This window comes from Triturus cristatus, chromosome 8, assembly GCF_964204655.1.
Source record: "Triturus cristatus chromosome 8, aTriCri1.1, whole genome shotgun sequence".
Lineage (NCBI taxonomy): Eukaryota > Metazoa > Chordata > Amphibia > Caudata > Salamandridae > Triturus > Triturus cristatus.
This window is the reverse complement of record NC_140591.1, coordinates 1,621,380,182-1,621,397,900: the sequence shown is the minus strand read 5'-3', so window position 1 is coordinate 1,621,397,900 and position 17,719 is coordinate 1,621,380,182. Positions and strand designations below refer to the sequence as shown.

At 32.0% G+C, this 17,719-nt stretch overlaps 4 non-coding genes across 4 annotated transcripts; all 4 read left to right on the top strand.

Moving 5' to 3' along the window:
* The first annotated feature begins 13,700 nt into the window (after positions 1 to 13,700).
* TRNAT-CGU (transfer RNA threonine (anticodon CGU)) lies at positions 13,701 to 13,773 on the top strand. The gene has a single exon. It is a non-coding gene; the product is annotated as a tRNA-Thr (tRNA).
* Positions 13,774 to 14,207: 434 nt separating this feature from the next.
* TRNAT-AGU (transfer RNA threonine (anticodon AGU)) lies at positions 14,208 to 14,281 on the top strand. The gene has a single exon. It is a non-coding gene; the product is annotated as a tRNA-Thr (tRNA).
* Positions 14,282 to 16,278: 1,997 nt separating this feature from the next.
* On the top strand, positions 16,279 to 16,351 carry TRNAT-CGU (transfer RNA threonine (anticodon CGU)). Its single transcript has one exon. It is a non-coding gene; the product is annotated as a tRNA-Thr (tRNA).
* A 949-nt stretch (positions 16,352 to 17,300) lies between these two features.
* TRNAT-CGU (transfer RNA threonine (anticodon CGU)) lies at positions 17,301 to 17,373 on the top strand. The gene has a single exon. It is a non-coding gene; the product is annotated as a tRNA-Thr (tRNA).
* Positions 17,374 to 17,719: the final 346 nt, after the last annotated feature.

Sequence of the window (17,719 nt, the reverse complement as noted above, 5' to 3'; positions counted from 1 at the left end):
TGCCTTGCTTTCCTCATTCTTAAATAAAAAATTATTTTCATTAAGTCGTCCTGCGATTCAATTAAATTAGAAAAGTCTGATTTATCTTTCGGTTGAACAGATCATCTTAAACCTAATAATAACTGAAAGTGTTTTCAATATTATAGTAACAATACTGTGATTGCAAAAATCAAAAAGGTATTTCAATGAGCAAGAGGCAGATGAAATATAACCCTAGATTTGAGCAATATTGATGAATATATGTAAAACACTTATTTATGAACTATTCAAAATATGGGATTGAGTTTAAAATGTGTTCTTTTGTAATACAACATAGCTATTCTTGTTTACAGATTAGGAATCCTTGCTTGTTTAACATTAGAATACATATTAAGACACTTTAACACAGGCACAGAATTTGATTACCAATACTAAATTAATGATCCCTTCTGTATCACTAAAATAGGTGCTGTGGCTAAGTGATTAAAGCGCCTGTCTCGTAAACAGGAAATCCTGAGTTTAAATCTCAGCAGCACCTTATTATTGGTCCTTACATGTAAAAATAATTTTCATCACGCAAATGTTTAATACATTTTAAAAAGAAAAGTGTTGTTCTGTGAACATTAGAATGGGTCATCTTAAATTGTAAAACTAACAAACGTGGTATTGTGAAGATTTTCAAAGTAATGCTTTGAATGAAAAAGGGAAAAAAGAGTGACAAAGAGCAAAATAGAGATAAAAAATCATTCTAGAGTTGAAATCAAGTAATGCATTCTTAAAGAAGGCATAATTAAAACATTTATGAACAGGATAAGCAATATATCAATGAGGTGTTTATCAATAGGATCAGTATCCTTGTCTAAAATAGTTGAGTAGAGCGTTTTCTGAACTGAGAAATGATTATGAAAGTGAAAAACTCAGGATTCTCTTGAACACCATATGGCAAACTGTTCCTTAAAGCATTTTCAAGAGGGTGCTGTGGCTTAGCTGGTTAAAGCGCCTGTCTAGTAAACAGGAGATCCTAAATTCAAATCTCAGCAGTGCCTTGCTTTCATCATTCTTAAATAAAAAATTATTTTCATTAAGTCGTCCTGCGATTCAATTAAATTAGAAAAGTCTGATTTATCTTTCGGTTGAACAGATCATCTTAAACCTAATACTAACTGAAAGTGTTTTCAATATTATAGTAACAATACTGTGATTGCAAAAATCAAAAAGGTATTTCAATGAGCAAGAGGCAGATGAAATATAACCCTAGATTTGAGCAATATTGATGAATATATGTAAAACACTTATTTATGAACTATTCAAAATATGGGATTGAGGTTAAAATGTGTTCTTTTGTAATACAACATAGCTATTCTTGTTTACAGATTAGGAATCCTTGCTTGTTTAACATTAGAATACATATTAAGACACTTTAACACAGGCACAGAATTTGATTACCAATACTAAATTAATGATCCCTTCTGTATCACTAAAATAGGTGCTGTGGCTAAGTGGTTAATGCGCCTGTCTCGTAAACAGGAAATCCTGAGTTTAAATCTCAGCAGCACCTTATTATTGGTCCTTACATGTAAAAATAATTTTCATCACGCAAATGTTTAATACATTTTAAAAAGAAAAGTGTTGTTCTGTGAACATTAGAATGGGTCATCTTAAATTGTAAAACTAACAAACGTGGTATTGTGAAGATTTTCAAAGTAATGCTTTGAATGAAAAAGGGAAAAAAGAGTGACAAAGAGCAAAATAGAGATAAAAAATCATTCTAGAGTTGAAATCAAGTAATGCATTCTTAAAGAAGGCATAATTAAAACATTTATGAACAGGATAAGCAATATATCAATGAGGTGTTTATCAATAGGATCAGTATCCTTGTCTAAAATAGTTGAGTAGAGCGTTTTCTGAACTGAGAAATGATTATGAAAGTGAAAAACTCAGGATTCTCTTGAACACCATATGGCAAACTGTTCCTTAAAGCATTTTCAAGAGGGTGCTGTGGCTTAGCTGGTTAAAGTGCTAGTCTAGTAAACAGGAGATCCTGAGTTCAAATCTCAGCAGTGCCTTGCTTTCCTCATTCTTAAATAAAAAACTATTTTCATTAATTCGTCCTGCGATTCAATTAAATTAGAAAAGTCTGATTTATCTTTCGGTTGAACAGATCATCTTAAACCTAATAAAAACTGAAAGTGTTTTCAATATTATAGTAACAATACTGGGATTGCAAAATCAAAAAGGTATTTCAATGAGCAAGAGGCAGATGAAATATAACCATAGATTTGAGCAATATTGATGAATATATGTAAAACACTTATTTATGAACTATTCAAAATCTGGGATTGAGTTTAAAATGTGTTCTTTTGTAATACAACATAGCTATTCTTGTTTACAGATTAGGAATCCTTGCTTGTTTAACATTAGAATATATATTAAGACACTTTAACACAGGCACAGAATTTGATCACCAATACTAAATTAATGATCCCTTCTGTATCACTAAAATAGGTGCAGTGGCTAAGTGGTTAAAGCGCCTGTCTCGTAGACAGAAAATCCTGAATTCAAATCTCAGCAGCACCTTATTATTGGTCCTTACATGTAAAAATAATTTTCATCACGCAAATGTTAAATACATTTTAAAAAGAAAAGTATTGTTCTGTGAACATTAGAATGGGTCATCTTAAATTGAAAAACAAAAAAACGTGGTTTTGTGAAGATTTTCAAAGTAATGTTTTGAATGAAAAAGGGAAAAAAGAGTGACAAAGAGCAAAATAGAGATAAAAAATCATTCTAGAGTTGAATTCAAGTAATGCATTCTTAAAGAAGGCATGATTAAAACATTTATGAACAAGATAAGCAATATATCAATGAGGTGTTTATGAATAGGATCAGTATCCTCGTCTAAAGTAGTTGAGTAGAGCGTTTTCTGAACTGAGAAATGAATATGAAAGTGAAAAACTCAGGATTCTCTTGAACACCATATGGCAAACTGTTCCTTAAAGCATTTTCAAGAGGGTGCTGTGACTTAGCTGGTTAAAGCGCCTGTCTAGTAAACAGGAGATCCTGAGTTCAAATCTAAGCAGTGCCTTGCTTTCCTCATTCTTATATAAAAAACTATTTTCATTAAGTCATCCTGCGATTCAATTCAATTAGAAAAGTCTGATTTATCTTTCAGTTGAACAGATCATCTTAAACCTAATAAAAACTGAAAGTGTTTTCAATATTATAGTAACAATACTGTGATTGCAAAATCAAAAAGCTATTTCAATGAGCAAGAGGCAGATGAAATATAACCCCAGATTTGAGCAATATTGATGAATATATGTAAAACACTTATTTATGAACTATTCAAAATATGGGATTGAGTTTAAAATGTGTTCTTTTGTAATACAACATAGCTATTCTTGTTTACAGATTAGGAATCCTTGCTTGTTTAACATTAGAATACATATTAAGACACTTTAACACAGGCACAGAATTTGATCACCAATACTAAATTAATGATCCCTTCTGTATCACTAAAATAGGTGCTGTTGCTAAGTGGTTAAAGCGCCTGTCTCGTAAACAGGAAATCCTGAGTTCAAATGTCAGCAGCACCTTATTATTGGTCCTTACATGTAAAAATAATTTTCATCACGCAAATGTTTAATGCGTTTTAAAAAGAAAAGTATTGTTCTGTGAACATTAGAATGGGTCATCTTAAATTGAAAAACAAAAAAACGTGGTGTTGTGAAGATTTTCAAAGTAATGTTTTGAATGAAAAAGGGAAAAAAGAGTGACAAAGAGCAAAATAGAGATAAAAAATCATTCTAGAGTTGAATTCAAGTAATGCATTCTTAAAGAAGGCATGATTAAAACATTTATGAACAAGATAAGCAATATATCAATGAGGTGTTTATGAATAGGATCAGTATCCTCGTCTAAAGTAGTTGAGTAGAGCGTTTTCTGAACTGAGAAATGATTATGAAAGTGAAAAACTCAGGATTCTCTTGAACACCATATGGCAAACTGTTCCTTAAAGCATTTTCAAGAGGGTGCTGTGGCTTAGCTAGTTAAAGCGCCTGTCTAGTAAACAGGAGATCCTGAGTTCAAATCTCAGCAGTGCCTTGCTTTCCTCATTCTTATATAAAAAACTATTTTCATTAAGTCGGCCTGCGATTCAATTCAATTAGAAAAGTCTGATTTATCTTTCGGTTGAACAGATCATCTTAAACCTAATAAAAACTGAAAGTGTTTTCAATATTATAGTAACAATACTGTAATTGCAAAAATCAAAAAGGTATTTCAATGAGCAAGAGGCAGATGAAATATAACCCTAGATTTGAGCAATATTGATGAATATATGTAAAACACTTATTTATGAGCTATTCAAAATATGGGATTGAGTTTAAAATGTGTTCTTTTGTAATACAACATAGCTATTCTTGTTTACAGATTAGCAATCCTTGCTTGTTTATACATTAGAATACATATTAAGACACTTTAACACAGGCACAGAATTTGATCACCAATACTATATTAATGATCCCTTTTGTATCACTAAACTAGGTGCTGTGGCAAAGTGGTTAAAGTGCCTGTCTCGTAAACAGGAAATCCTGAGTTCAAATCTCAGCAGCACCTTATTATTGGTCCTTACATGTAAAAATAATTCTCAGCACGCAAATGTTTAATACATTTTAAAAAGAAAAGTGTTGTTCTGTGAACATTAGAATGGGTCATCTTAAATTGAAAAACAAAAAAACGTGGTATTGTGAAGATTTTCAAAGTAATGCTTTGAATGAAAAAGGGAAAAAAGAGTGACAAAGAGCAAAATAGAGATGAAAAATCATTCTAGAGTTGAAATCAAGTAATGCATTCTTAAAGAAGGCATAATTAAAACATTTATGAACAGGATAAGCAATATATCAATGAGGTGTTTATGAATAGGATCAGTATCCTCGTCTAAAGTAGTTGAGTAGAGCGTTTTCTGAACTGAGAAATGAATATGAAAGTGAAAAACTCAGGATTCTCTTGAACACCATATGGCAAACTGTTCCTTAAAGCATTTTCAAGAGGGTGCTGTGACTTAGCTGGTTAAAGCGCCTGTCTAGTAAACAGGAGATCCTGAGTTCAAATCTAAGCAGTGCCTTGCTTTCCTCATTCTTATATAGAAAACTATTTTCATTAAGTCATCCTGCGATTCAATTCAATTAGAAAAGTCTGATTTATCTTTCAGTTGAACAGATCATCTTAAACCTAATAAAAACTGAAAGTGTTTTCAATATTATAGTAACAATACTGTGATTGCAAAATCAAAAAGCTATTTCAATGAGCAAGAGGCAGATGAAATATAACCCCAGATTTGAGCAATATTGATGAATATATGTAAAACACTTATTTATGAACTATTCAAAATATGGGATTGAGTTTAAAATGTGTTCTTTTGTAATACAACATAGCTATTCTTGTTTACAGATTAGGAATCCTTGCTTGTTTAACATTAGAATACATATTAAGACACTTTAACACAGGCACAGAATTTGATCACCAATACTAAATTAATGATCCCTTCTGTATCACTAAAATAGGTGCTGTTGCTAAGTGGTTAAAGCGCCTGTCTCGTAAACAGGAAATCCTGAGTTCAAATGTCAGCAGCACCTTATTATTGGTCCTTACATGTAAAAATAATTTTCATCACGCAAATGTTTAATGCGTTTTAAAAAGAAAAGTATTGTTCTGTGAACATTAGAATGGGTCATCTTAAATTGAAAAACAAAAAAACGTGGTGTTGTGAAGATTTTCAAAGTAATGTTTTGAATGAAAAAGGGAAAAAAGAGTGACAAAGAGCAAAATAGAGATAAAAAATCATTCTAGAGTTGAATTCAAGTAATGCATTCTTAAAGAAGGCATGATTAAAACATTTATGAACAAGATAAGCAATATATCAATGAGGTGTTTATGAATAGGATCAGTATCCTCGTCTAAAGTAGTTGAGTAGAGCGTTTTCTGAACTGAGAAATGATTATGAAAGTGAAAAACTCAGGATTCTCTTGAACACCATATGGCAAACTGTTCCTTAAAGCATTTTCAAGAGGGTGCTGTGGCTTAGCTAGTTAAAGCGCCTGTCTAGTAAACAGGAGATCCTGAGTTCAAATCTCAGCAGTGCCTTGCTTTCCTCATTCTTATATAAAAAACTATTTTCATTAAGTCGGCCTGCGATTCAATTCAATTAGAAAAGTCTGATTTATCTTTCGGTTGAACAGATCATCTTAAACCTAATAAAAACTGAAAGTGTTTTCAATATTATAGTAACAATACTGTAATTGCAAAAATCAAAAAGGTATTTCAATGAGCAAGAGGCAGATGAAATATAACCCTAGATTTGAGCAATATTGATGAATATATGTAAAACACTTATTTATGAGCTATTCAAAATATGGGATTGAGTTTAAAATGTGTTCTTTTGTAATACAACATAGCTATTCTTGTTTACAGATTAGCAATCCTTGCTTGTTTATACATTAGAATACATATTAAGACACTTTAACACAGGCACAGAATTTGATCACCAATACTATATTAATGATCCCTTTTGTATCACTAAACTAGGTGCTGTGGCAAAGTGGTTAAAGTGCCTGTCTCGTAAACAGGAAATCCTGAGTTCAAATCTCAGCAGCACCTTATTATTGGTCCTTACATGTAAAAATAATTCTCAGCACGCAAATGTTTAATACATTTTAAAAAGAAAAGTGTTGTTCTGTGAACATTAGAATGGGTCATCTTAAATTGAAAAACAAAAAAACGTGGTATTGTGAAGATTTTCAAAGTAATGCTTTGAATGAAAAAGGGAAAAAAGAGTGACAAAGAGCAAAATAGAGATGAAAAATCATTCTAGAGTTGAAATCAAGTAATGCATTCTTAAAGAAGGCATAATTAAAACATTTATGAACAGGATAAGCAATATATCAATGAGGTGTTTATGAATAGGATCAGTATCCTCGTCTAAACTATTTGAGTAGTGCGTTTTCTGAACTGAGAAATGATTATGAAAGTGAAAAACTCAGGATTCTCTTGAACACCATATGGCAAACTGTTCCTTAAAGCATTTTCAAGAGGGTGCTGTGGCTTAGCTGGTTAAAGCGCCTGTCTAGTAAACAGGAGATCCTAAATTCAAATCTCAGCAGTGCCTTGCTTTCATCATTCTTAAATAAAAAATTATTTTCATTAAGTCGTCCTGCGATTCAATTAAATTAGAAAAGTCTGATTTATCTTTCGGTTGAACAGATCATCTTAAACCTAATACTAACTGAAAGTGTTTTCAATATTATAGTAACAATACTGTGATTGCAAAAATCAAAAAGGTATTTCAATGAGCAAGAGGCAGATGAAATATAACCCTAGATTTGAGCAATATTGATGAATATATGTAAAACACTTATTTATGAACTATTCAAAATATGGGATTGAGGTTAAAATGTGTTCTTTTGTAATACAACATAGCTATTCTTGTTTACAGATTAGGAATCCTTGCTTGTTTAACATTAGAATACATATTAAGACACTTTAACACAGGCACAGAATTTGATTACCAATACTAAATTAATGATCCCTTCTGTATCACTAAAATAGGTGCTGTGGCTAAGTGGTTAATGCGCCTGTCTTGTAAACAGGAAATCCTGAGTTTAAATCTCAGCAGCACCTTATTATTGGTCCTTACATGTAAAAATAATTTTCATCACGCAAATGTTTAATACATTTTAAAAAGAAAAGTGTTGTTCTGTGAACATTAGAATGGGTCATCTTAAATTGTAAAACTAACAAACGTGGTATTGTGAAGATTTTCAAAGTAATGCTTTGAATGAAAAAGGGAAAAAAGAGTGACAAAGAGCAAAATAGAGATAAAAAATCATTCTAGAGTTGAAATCAAGTAATGCATTCTTAAAGAAGGCATAATTAAAACATTTATGAACAGGATAAGCAATATATCAATGAGGTGTTTATCAATAGGATCAGTATCCTTGTCTAAAATAGTTGAGTAGAGCGTTTTCTGAACTGAGAAATGATTATGAAAGTGAAAAACTCAGGATTCTCTTGAACACCATATGGCAAACTGTTCCTTAAAGCATTTTCAAGAGGGTGCTGTGGCTTAGCTGGTTAAAGTGCTAGTCTAGTAAACAGGAGATCCTGAGTTCAAATCTCAGCAGTGCCTTGCTTTCCTCATTCTTAAATAAAAAACTATTTTCATTAATTCGTCCTGCGATTCAATTAAATTAGAAAAGTCTGATTTATCTTTCGGTTGAACAGATCATCTTAAACCTAATAAAAACTGAAAGTGTTTTCAATATTATAGTAACAATACTGGGATTGCAAAATCAAAAAGGTATTTCAATGAGCAAGAGGCAGATGAAATATAACCATAGATTTGAGCAATATTGATGAATATATGTAAAACACTTATTTATGAACTATTCAAAATCTGGGATTGAGTTTAAAATGTGTTCTTTTGTAATACAACATAGCTATTCTTGTTTACAGATTAGGAATCCTTGCTTGTTTAACATTAGAATATATATTAAGACACTTTAACACAGGCACAGAATTTGATCACCAATACTAAATTAATGATCCCTTCTGTATCACTAAAATAGGTGCAGTGGCTAAGTGGTTAAAGCGCCTGTCTCGTAAACAGAAAATCCTGAATTCAAATCTCAGCAGCACCTTATTATTGGTCCTTACATGTAAAAATAATTTTCATCACGCAAATGTTAAATACATTTTAAAAAGAAAAGTATTGTTCTGTGAACATTAGAATGGGTCATCTTAAATTGAAAAACAAAAAAACGTGGTTTTGTGAAGATTTTCAAAGTAATGTTTTGAATGAAAAAGGGAAAAAAGAGTGACAAAGAGCAAAATAGAGATAAAAAATCATTCTAGAGTTGAATTCAAGTAATGCATTCTTAAAGAAGGCATAATTAAAACATTTATGAACAGGATAAGCAATATATCAATGAGGTGTTTATCAATAGGATCAGTATCCTTGTCTAAAATAGTTGAGTAGAGCGTTTTCTGAACTGAGAAATGATTATGAAAGTGAAAAACTCAGGATTCTCTTGAACACCATATGGCAAACTGTTCCTTAAAGCATTTTCAAGAGGGTGCTGTGGCTTAGCTGGTTAAAGCGCCTGTCTAGTAAACAGGAGATCCTAAATTCAAATCTCAGCAGTGCCTTGCTTTCATCATTCTTAAATAAAAAATTATTTTCATTAAGTCGTCCTGCGATTCAATTAAATTAGAAAAGTCTGATTTATCTTTCGGTTGAACAGATCATCTTAAACCTAATACTAACTGAAAGTGTTTTCAATATTATAGTAACAATACTGTGATTGCAAAAATCAAAAAGGTATTTCAATGAGCAAGAGGCAGATGAAATATAACCCTAGATTTGAGCAATATTGATGAATATATGTAAAACACTTATTTATGAACTATTCAAAATATGGGATTGAGGTTAAAATGTGTTCTTTTGTAATACAACATAGCTATTCTTGTTTACAGATTAGGAATCCTTGCTTGTTTAACATTAGAATACATATTAAGACACTTTAACACAGGCACAGAATTTGATTACCAATACTAAATTAATGATCCCTTCTGTATCACTAAAATAGGTGCTGTGGCTAAGTGGTTAATGCGCCTGTCTCGTAAACAGGAAATCCTGAGTTTAAATCTCAGCAGCACCTTATTATTGGTCCTTACATGTAAAAATAATTTTCATCACGCAAATGTTTAATACATTTTAAAAAGAAAAGTGTTGTTCTGTGAACATTAGAATGGGTCATCTTAAATTGTAAAACTAACAAACGTGGTATTGTGAAGATTTTCAAAGTAATGCTTTGAATGAAAAAGGGAAAAAAGAGTGACAAAGAGCAAAATAGAGATAAAAAATCATTCTAGAGTTGAAATCAAGTAATGCATTCTTAAAGAAGGCATAATTAAAACATTTATGAACAGGATAAGCAATATATCAATGAGGTGTTTATCAATAGGATCAGTATCCTTGTCTAAAATAGTTGAGTAGAGCGTTTTCTGAACTGAGAAATGATTATGAAAGTGAAAAACTCAGGATTCTCTTGAACACCATATGGCAAACTGTTCCTTAAAGCATTTTCAAGAGGGTGCTGTGGCTTAGCTGGTTAAAGTGCTAGTCTAGTAAACAGGAGATCCTGAGTTCAAATCTCAGCAGTGCCTTGCTTTCCTCATTCTTAAATAAAAAACTATTTTCATTAATTCGTCCTGCGATTCAATTAAATTAGAAAAGTCTGATTTATCTTTCGGTTGAACAGATCATCTTAAACCTAATAAAAACTGAAAGTGTTTTCAATATTATAGTAACAATACTGGGATTGCAAAATCAAAAAGGTATTTCAATGAGCAAGAGGCAGATGAAATATAACCATAGATTTGAGCAATATTGATGAATATATGTAAAACACTTATTTATGAACTATTCAAAATCTGGGATTGAGTTTAAAATGTGTTCTTTTGTAATACAACATAGCTATTCTTGTTTACAGATTAGGAATCCTTGCTTGTTTAACATTAGAATATATATTAAGACACTTTAACACAGGCACAGAATTTGATCACCAATACTAAATTAATGATCCCTTCTGTATCACTAAAATAGGTGCAGTGGCTAAGTGGTTAAAGCGCCTGTCTCGTAAACAGAAAATCCTGAATTCAAATCTCAGCAGCACCTTATTATTGGTCCTTACATGTAAAAATAATTTTCATCACGCAAATGTTAAATACATTTTAAAAAGAAAAGTATTGTTCTGTGAACATTAGAATGGGTCATCTTAAATTGAAAAACAAAAAAACGTGGTTTTGTGAAGATTTTCAAAGTAATGTTTTGAATGAAAAAGGGAAAAAAGAGTGACAAAGAGCAAAATAGAGATAAAAAATCATTCTAGAGTTGAATTCAAGTAATGCATTCTTAAAGAAGGCATGATTAAAACATTTATGAACAAGATAAGCAATATATCAATGAGGTGTTTATGAATAGGATCAGTATCCTCGTCTAAAGTAGTTGAGTAGAGCGTTTTCTGAACTGAGAAATGAATATGAAAGTGAAAAACTCAGGATTCTCTTGAACACCATATGGCAAACTGTTCCTTAAAGCATTTTCAAGAGGGTGCTGTGACTTAGCTGGTTAAAGCGCCTGTCTAGTAAACAGGAGATCCTGAGTTCAAATCTAAGCAGTGCCTTGCTTTCCTCATTCTTATATAAAAAACTATTTTCATTAAGTCATCCTGCGATTCAATTCAATTAGAAAAGTCTGATTTATCTTTCAGTTGAACAGATCATCTTAAACCTAATAAAAACTGAAAGTGTTTTCAATATTATAGTAACAATACTGTGATTGCAAAATCAAAAAGCTATTTCAATGAGCAAGAGGCAGATGAAATATAACCCCAGATTTGAGCAATATTGATGAATATATGTAAAACACTTATTTATGAACTATTCAAAATATGGGATTGAGTTTAAAATGTGTTCTTTTGTAATACAACATAGCTATTCTTGTTTACAGATTAGGAATCCTTGCTTGTTTAACATTAGAATACATATTAAGACACTTTAACACAGGCACAGAATTTGATCACCAATACTAAATTAATGATCCCTTCTGTATCACTAAAATAGGTGCTGTTGCTAAGTGGTTAAAGCGCCTGTCTCGTAAACAGGAAATCCTGAGTTCAAATGTCAGCAGCACCTTATTATTGGTCCTTACATGTAAAAATAATTTTCATCACGCAAATGTTTAATGCGTTTTAAAAAGAAAAGTATTGTTCTGTGAACATTAGAATGGGTCATCTTAAATTGAAAAACAAAAAAACGTGGTGTTGTGAAGATTTTCAAAGTAATGTTTTGAATGAAAAAGGGAAGAAAGAGTGACAAAGAGCAAAATAGAGATAAAAAATCATTCTAGAGTTGAATTCAAGTAATGCATTCTTAAAGAAGGCATGATTAAAACATTTATGAACAAGATAAGCAATATATCAATGAGGTGTTTATGAATAGGATCAGTATCCTCGTCTAAAGTAGTTGAGTAGAGCGTTTTCTGAACTGAGAAATGATTATGAAAGTGAAAAACTCAGGATTCTCTTGAACACCATATGGCAAACTGTTCCTTAAAGCATTTTCAAGAGGGTGCTGGGGCTTAGCTAGTTAAAGCGCCTGTCTAGTAAACAGGAGATCCTGAGTTCAAATCTCAGCAGTGCCTTGCTTTCCTCATTCTTATATAAAAAACTATTTTCATTAAGTCGTCCTGCGATTCAATTCAATTAGAAAAGTCTGATTTATCTTTCGGTTGAACAGATCATCTTAAACCTAATAGAAACTGAAAGTGTTTTCAATATTATAGTAACAATACTGTAATCGCAAAAATCAAAAAGGTATTTCAATGAGCAAGAGGCAGATGAAATATAACCCTAGATTTGAGCAATATTGATGAATATATGTAAAACATTTATTTATGAGCTATTCAAAATATGGGATTGAGTTTAAAATGTGTTCTTTTGTAATACAACATAGCTATTCTTGTTTACAGATTAGCAATCCTTGCTTGTTTATACATTAGAATACATATTAAGACACTTTAACACAGGCACAGAATGTGATCACCAATACTATATTAATGATCCCTTTTGTATCACTAAACTATTTGCTGTGGCAAAGTGGTTAAAGTGCCTGTCTCGTAAACAGGAAATCCTGAGTTCAAATCTCAGCAGCACCTTATTATTGGTCCTTACATGTAAAAATAATTTTCAGCACGCAAATGTTTAATACATTTTAAAAAGAAAAGTGTTGTTCTGTGAACATTAGAATGGGTCATCTTAAATTGAAAAACAAAAAAACGTGGTATTGTGAAGATTTTCAAAGTAATGCTTTGAATGAAAAAGGGAAAAAAGAGTGACAAAGAGCAAAATAGAGATGAAAAATCATTCTAGAGTTGAAATCAAGTAATGCATTCTTAAAGAAGGCATAATTAAAACATTTATGAACAGGATAAGCAATATATCAATGAGGTGTTTATGAATAGGATCAGTATCCTCGTCTAAACTATTTGAGTAGTGCGTTTTCTGAACTGAGAAATGATTATGAAAGTGAACAACTCAGGTTTCTCTTGAACACCATATGGCAAACTGTTCCTTAAAGCATTTTCAAGAGGGTGCTGTGGCCTAGCTGGTTAAAGCGCCTGTCTAGTAAACAGGAGATCCTGAGTTCAAATCTCAGTAGTGCCTTGCTTTCCTCATTCTTAAATAAAAAACTATTTTCATTAATTCGTCCTGCGATTCAATTAAATTAGAAAAGTCTGATTTATCTTTCGGTTGAACAGATCATCTTAAACCTAATAAAAACTGAAAGTGTTTTCAATATTATAGTAACAATACTGGGATTGCAAAATCAAAAAGGTATTTCAATGAGCAAGAGGCAGATGAAATATAACCCTAGATTTGAGCAATATTGATGAATATATGTAAAACACTTATTTATGAACTATTCAAAATATGGGATTGAGTTTAAAATGTGTTCTTTTGTAATACAACATAGCTATTCTTGTTTACAGATTAGGAATCCTTGCTTGTTTAACATTAGAATACATATTAAGACACTTTAACACAGGCACAGAATTTGATCACCAATACTAAATTAATGATCCCTTCTGTATCACTAAAATAGGTGCTGTGGCTAAGTGGTTAAAGCGCCTGTCTCGTAAACAGGAAATCCTGAGTTCAAATCTCAGCACCACCTTATTATTGGTCCTTACATGTAAAAATAATTTTCATCACGCAAATGTTTAATACATTTTAAAAAGAATAGTGTTGTTCTGTGAACATTAGAATGGGTCATCTTAAATTGAAAAACAAAAAAACGTGGTATTGTGAAGATTTTCAAAGTAATGCTTTGAATGAAAAAGGGAAAAAAGAGTGACAAAGAGCAAAATAGAGATAAAAAATCATTCTAGAGTTGAATTCAAGTAATGCATTCTTAAAGAAGGCATAATTAAAACATTTATGAACAGGATAAGCAATATATCAATGAGGTGTTTATGAATAGGATCAGTATCCTCGTCTAAAGTAGTTGAGTAGAGCGTTTTCTGAACTGAGAAATGATTATGAAAGTGAAAAACTCAGGTTTCTCTTGAACACCATATGGCAAACTGTTCCTTAAAGCATTTTCAAGAGGGTGCTGTGGCTTAGCTGGTTAAAGCGCCTGTCTAGTAAACAGGAGATCCTGAGTTCAAATCTCAGCAGTGCCTTGCTTTCCTCATTCTTAAATAAAAAACTATTTTCATTAATTCGTCCTGCGATTCAATTAAATTAGAAAAGTCTGATTTATCTATCGGTTGAACAAATCATCTTAAACCTAATAAAAACTGAAAGTGTTTTCAATATTATAGTAACAATACTGTGATTGCAAAATCAAAAAGGTATTTCAATGAGCAAGAGGCAGATGAAATATAACCCTAGATTTGAGCAATATTGATGAATATATATAAAACACTTATTCATGAACTATTCAAAATATGGGATTGAGTTTAAAATGTGTTCTTTTTTAACACAACATAGCTATTCTTGTTTACAGATTAGGAATCCTTGCTTTTTTAACATTAGAATACATATTAAGACACTTTAACACAGGCACAGAAGTTGATCACCAATACTAAATTAATGATCCCTTCTGTATCACTAAAGTAGATGCTGTGGCTAAGTGGTTAAAGCGCCTGTCTCGTAAACAGGAAATTCTGAGTTCAAATCTCAGCAGCACCTTATTATTGGTCCTTACATGTAAAAATAATTTTCATCACGCAAATGTTTAATACATTTTAAAAAGAAAAGTGTTGTTCTGTGAACATTAGAATGGGTCATCTTAAATTGAAAAACAAAAAAAGTGGTATTGTGAAGATTTTCAAAGTAATGCTTTGAATGAAAAAGGGAAAAAAGAGTGACAAAGAGCAAAATAGAGATAAAAAATCATTCTAGAGTTGAATTCAAGTAATGCATTCTTAAAGAAGGCATAATTAAAACATTTATGAACAGGATAAGCAATATATCAATGAGGTGTTTATGAATAGGATCAGTATCCTCGTCTAAACTATTTGAGTAGTGCGTTTTCTGAACTGAGAAATGATTATGAAAGTGAAAAACTCAGGTTTCTCTTGAACACCATATGGCAAACTGTTCCTTAAAGCATTTTCAAGAGGGTGCTGTGGCTTAGCTGGTTAAAGCGCCTATCTAGTAGACAGGAGATCCTGAGTTCAAATCTCAGCAGTGCCTTGCTTTCCTCGTTCTTAAATAAAAAATTATTTTCATTAAGTCGTCCTGCGATTCAATTAAATTAGAAAAGTCTGATTTATCTTTCGGTTGAACAGATCATCTTAAACCTAATAAAAACTGAAAGTGTTTTCAATATTATAGTAACAATACTGTGATTGCAAAATCAAAAAGGTATTTCAATGAGCAAGAGGCAGATGAAATATGACCCTAGATTTGAGCAATATTGATGAATATATGTAAAACACTTATTTATAAACTATTCAAAATATGGGATTGAGTTTAAAATGTGTTCTTTTTTAATACAACATAGCTATTCTTGTTTACAGATTAGGAATCCTTGCTTGTTTAACATTAGAATTAGGCCTGGGCAAAAATTTCGTTCCGTTCGCGGAAATTGCGATAATTTGACATTTTTGCGTTCCGCGGAGAGCGCGAAAATGTCAAAAATTCCGGTTTCCGCAGCTTGGCGATAATTTGTTTCTTGCTCGCGCTGTAAAATGATACATTCTCGCGCGCGCGCGATCGCCTTACCTGAATCCCTGCGTTCGCCGACAAGTTTTCTTGATCCGGTCGCGTTCTCCATGAGATGTTGTATTGTTTTTAGCCATTTGCGCTGTCTCGCGACAGTTCGCGCCCGCAGTGACGTCATGCGTCGCGCGATCACGTCTTTCTTCTCGCGATCATGCACCGCGAGAACAACTCAAAACAAGATGGCCGCGCCCGCAAGCAGCCACATGGGTAAGTTGGCGACCCGCAACCATGCAGAAAATCGCGCGAACATGCCGGAAAAAAACTTCCGCATCTTCGCGATATTTCTGCTTGTTTGCGATAATTTTAAACATTCTCGCGATAATTTGCGAAGGTTAATTCCGCAAATTCCGCCCACCCCTAATTAGAATACATATTAAGACACTTTAACACAGGCACAGAAGTTGATCACCAATACTAAATTAATGATCCCTTCTGTATCACTAAAATAGGTGCTGTGGCTAAGTGGTTAAAGCGCCTGTCTCGTAAACAGGAAATCCTGAGTTCAAATCTCAGCAGCACCTTATTATTGGTCCTTACATGTAAAAATAATTTTCATCACGCAAATGTTTAATACATTTGAAAAAGAATAGTGTTGTTCTGTGAACATTAGAATGGGTCATCTTAAATTGAAAAACAAAAAAACGTGGTATTGTGAAGATTTTCAAAGTAATGCTTTGAATGAAAAAGGGAAAAAAGAGTGACAAAGAGCAAAATAGAGATAAAAAATCATTCTAGAGTTGAATTCAAGTAATGCATTCTTAAAGAAGGCATAATTAAAACATTTATGAACAGGATAAGCAATATATCAATGAGGTGTTTATGAATAGGATCAGTATACTCGTCTAAAGTAGTTGAGTAGAGCGTTTTCTGAACTGAGAAATGATTATGAAAGTGAAAAAATTCAGGTTTCTCTTGAACACCATATGGCAAACTGTTCCTTAAAGCATTTTCAAGAGGGTGCTGTGGCTTAGCTGGTTAAAGCGCCTGTCTAGTAAACAGAATATCCTGAGTTCAAATCTCAGCATTGCCTTGCTTTCCTCATTCTTAAATAAAAAACTATTTTCATTAATTCGTCCTGCGATTCAATTCAATTAGAAAAGTCTGATTTATCTTTCGGTTGAACAGATCATCTTAAACCTAATAATAACTGAAAGTGTTTTCAATATTATAGTAACAATACTGTGATTGCAAAAATCAAAATGGTATTTCAATGAGCAAGAGGCAGATGAAATATAACCCTAGATTTGAGCAATATTGATGAATATATGTAAAACACTTATTTATGAACTATTCAAAATATGGGATTGAGTTTAACATGTGTTCTTTTGTAATACAACATAGCTATTCTTGTTTACAGATTAGGAATCCTTGCTTGTTTAACATTAGAATACATATTAAGACACTTTAACACAGGCACAGCATTTGATCACCAATACTAAATTAATGATCCCTTCTGTATCACTAAAATAGGGTGCTGTGGCTAAGTGGTTAAAGCACCTGTCTCGTAAACAGGAAATCCTGAGTTCAAATCTCAGCAGCACCTTATTATTGGTCCTTACATGTAAAAATAATTTTCAGCACGCAAATGTTTAATACATTTTAAAAAGAAAAGTGTTGTTCTGTGAACATTAGAATGGGTCATCTTAAATTGAAAAACAAAAAAACGTGGTATTGTGAAGATTTTCAAAGTAATGCTTTGAATGAAAAAGGGAAAAAAGAGTGACAAAGAGCAAAATAGAGATGAAAAATCATTCTAGAGTTGAAATCAAGTAATGCATTCTTAAAGAAGGCATAATTAAAACATTTATGAACAGGATAAGCAATATATCAATGAGGTGTTTATGAATAGGATCAGTATCCTCGTCTAAACTATTTGAGTAGTGCGTTTT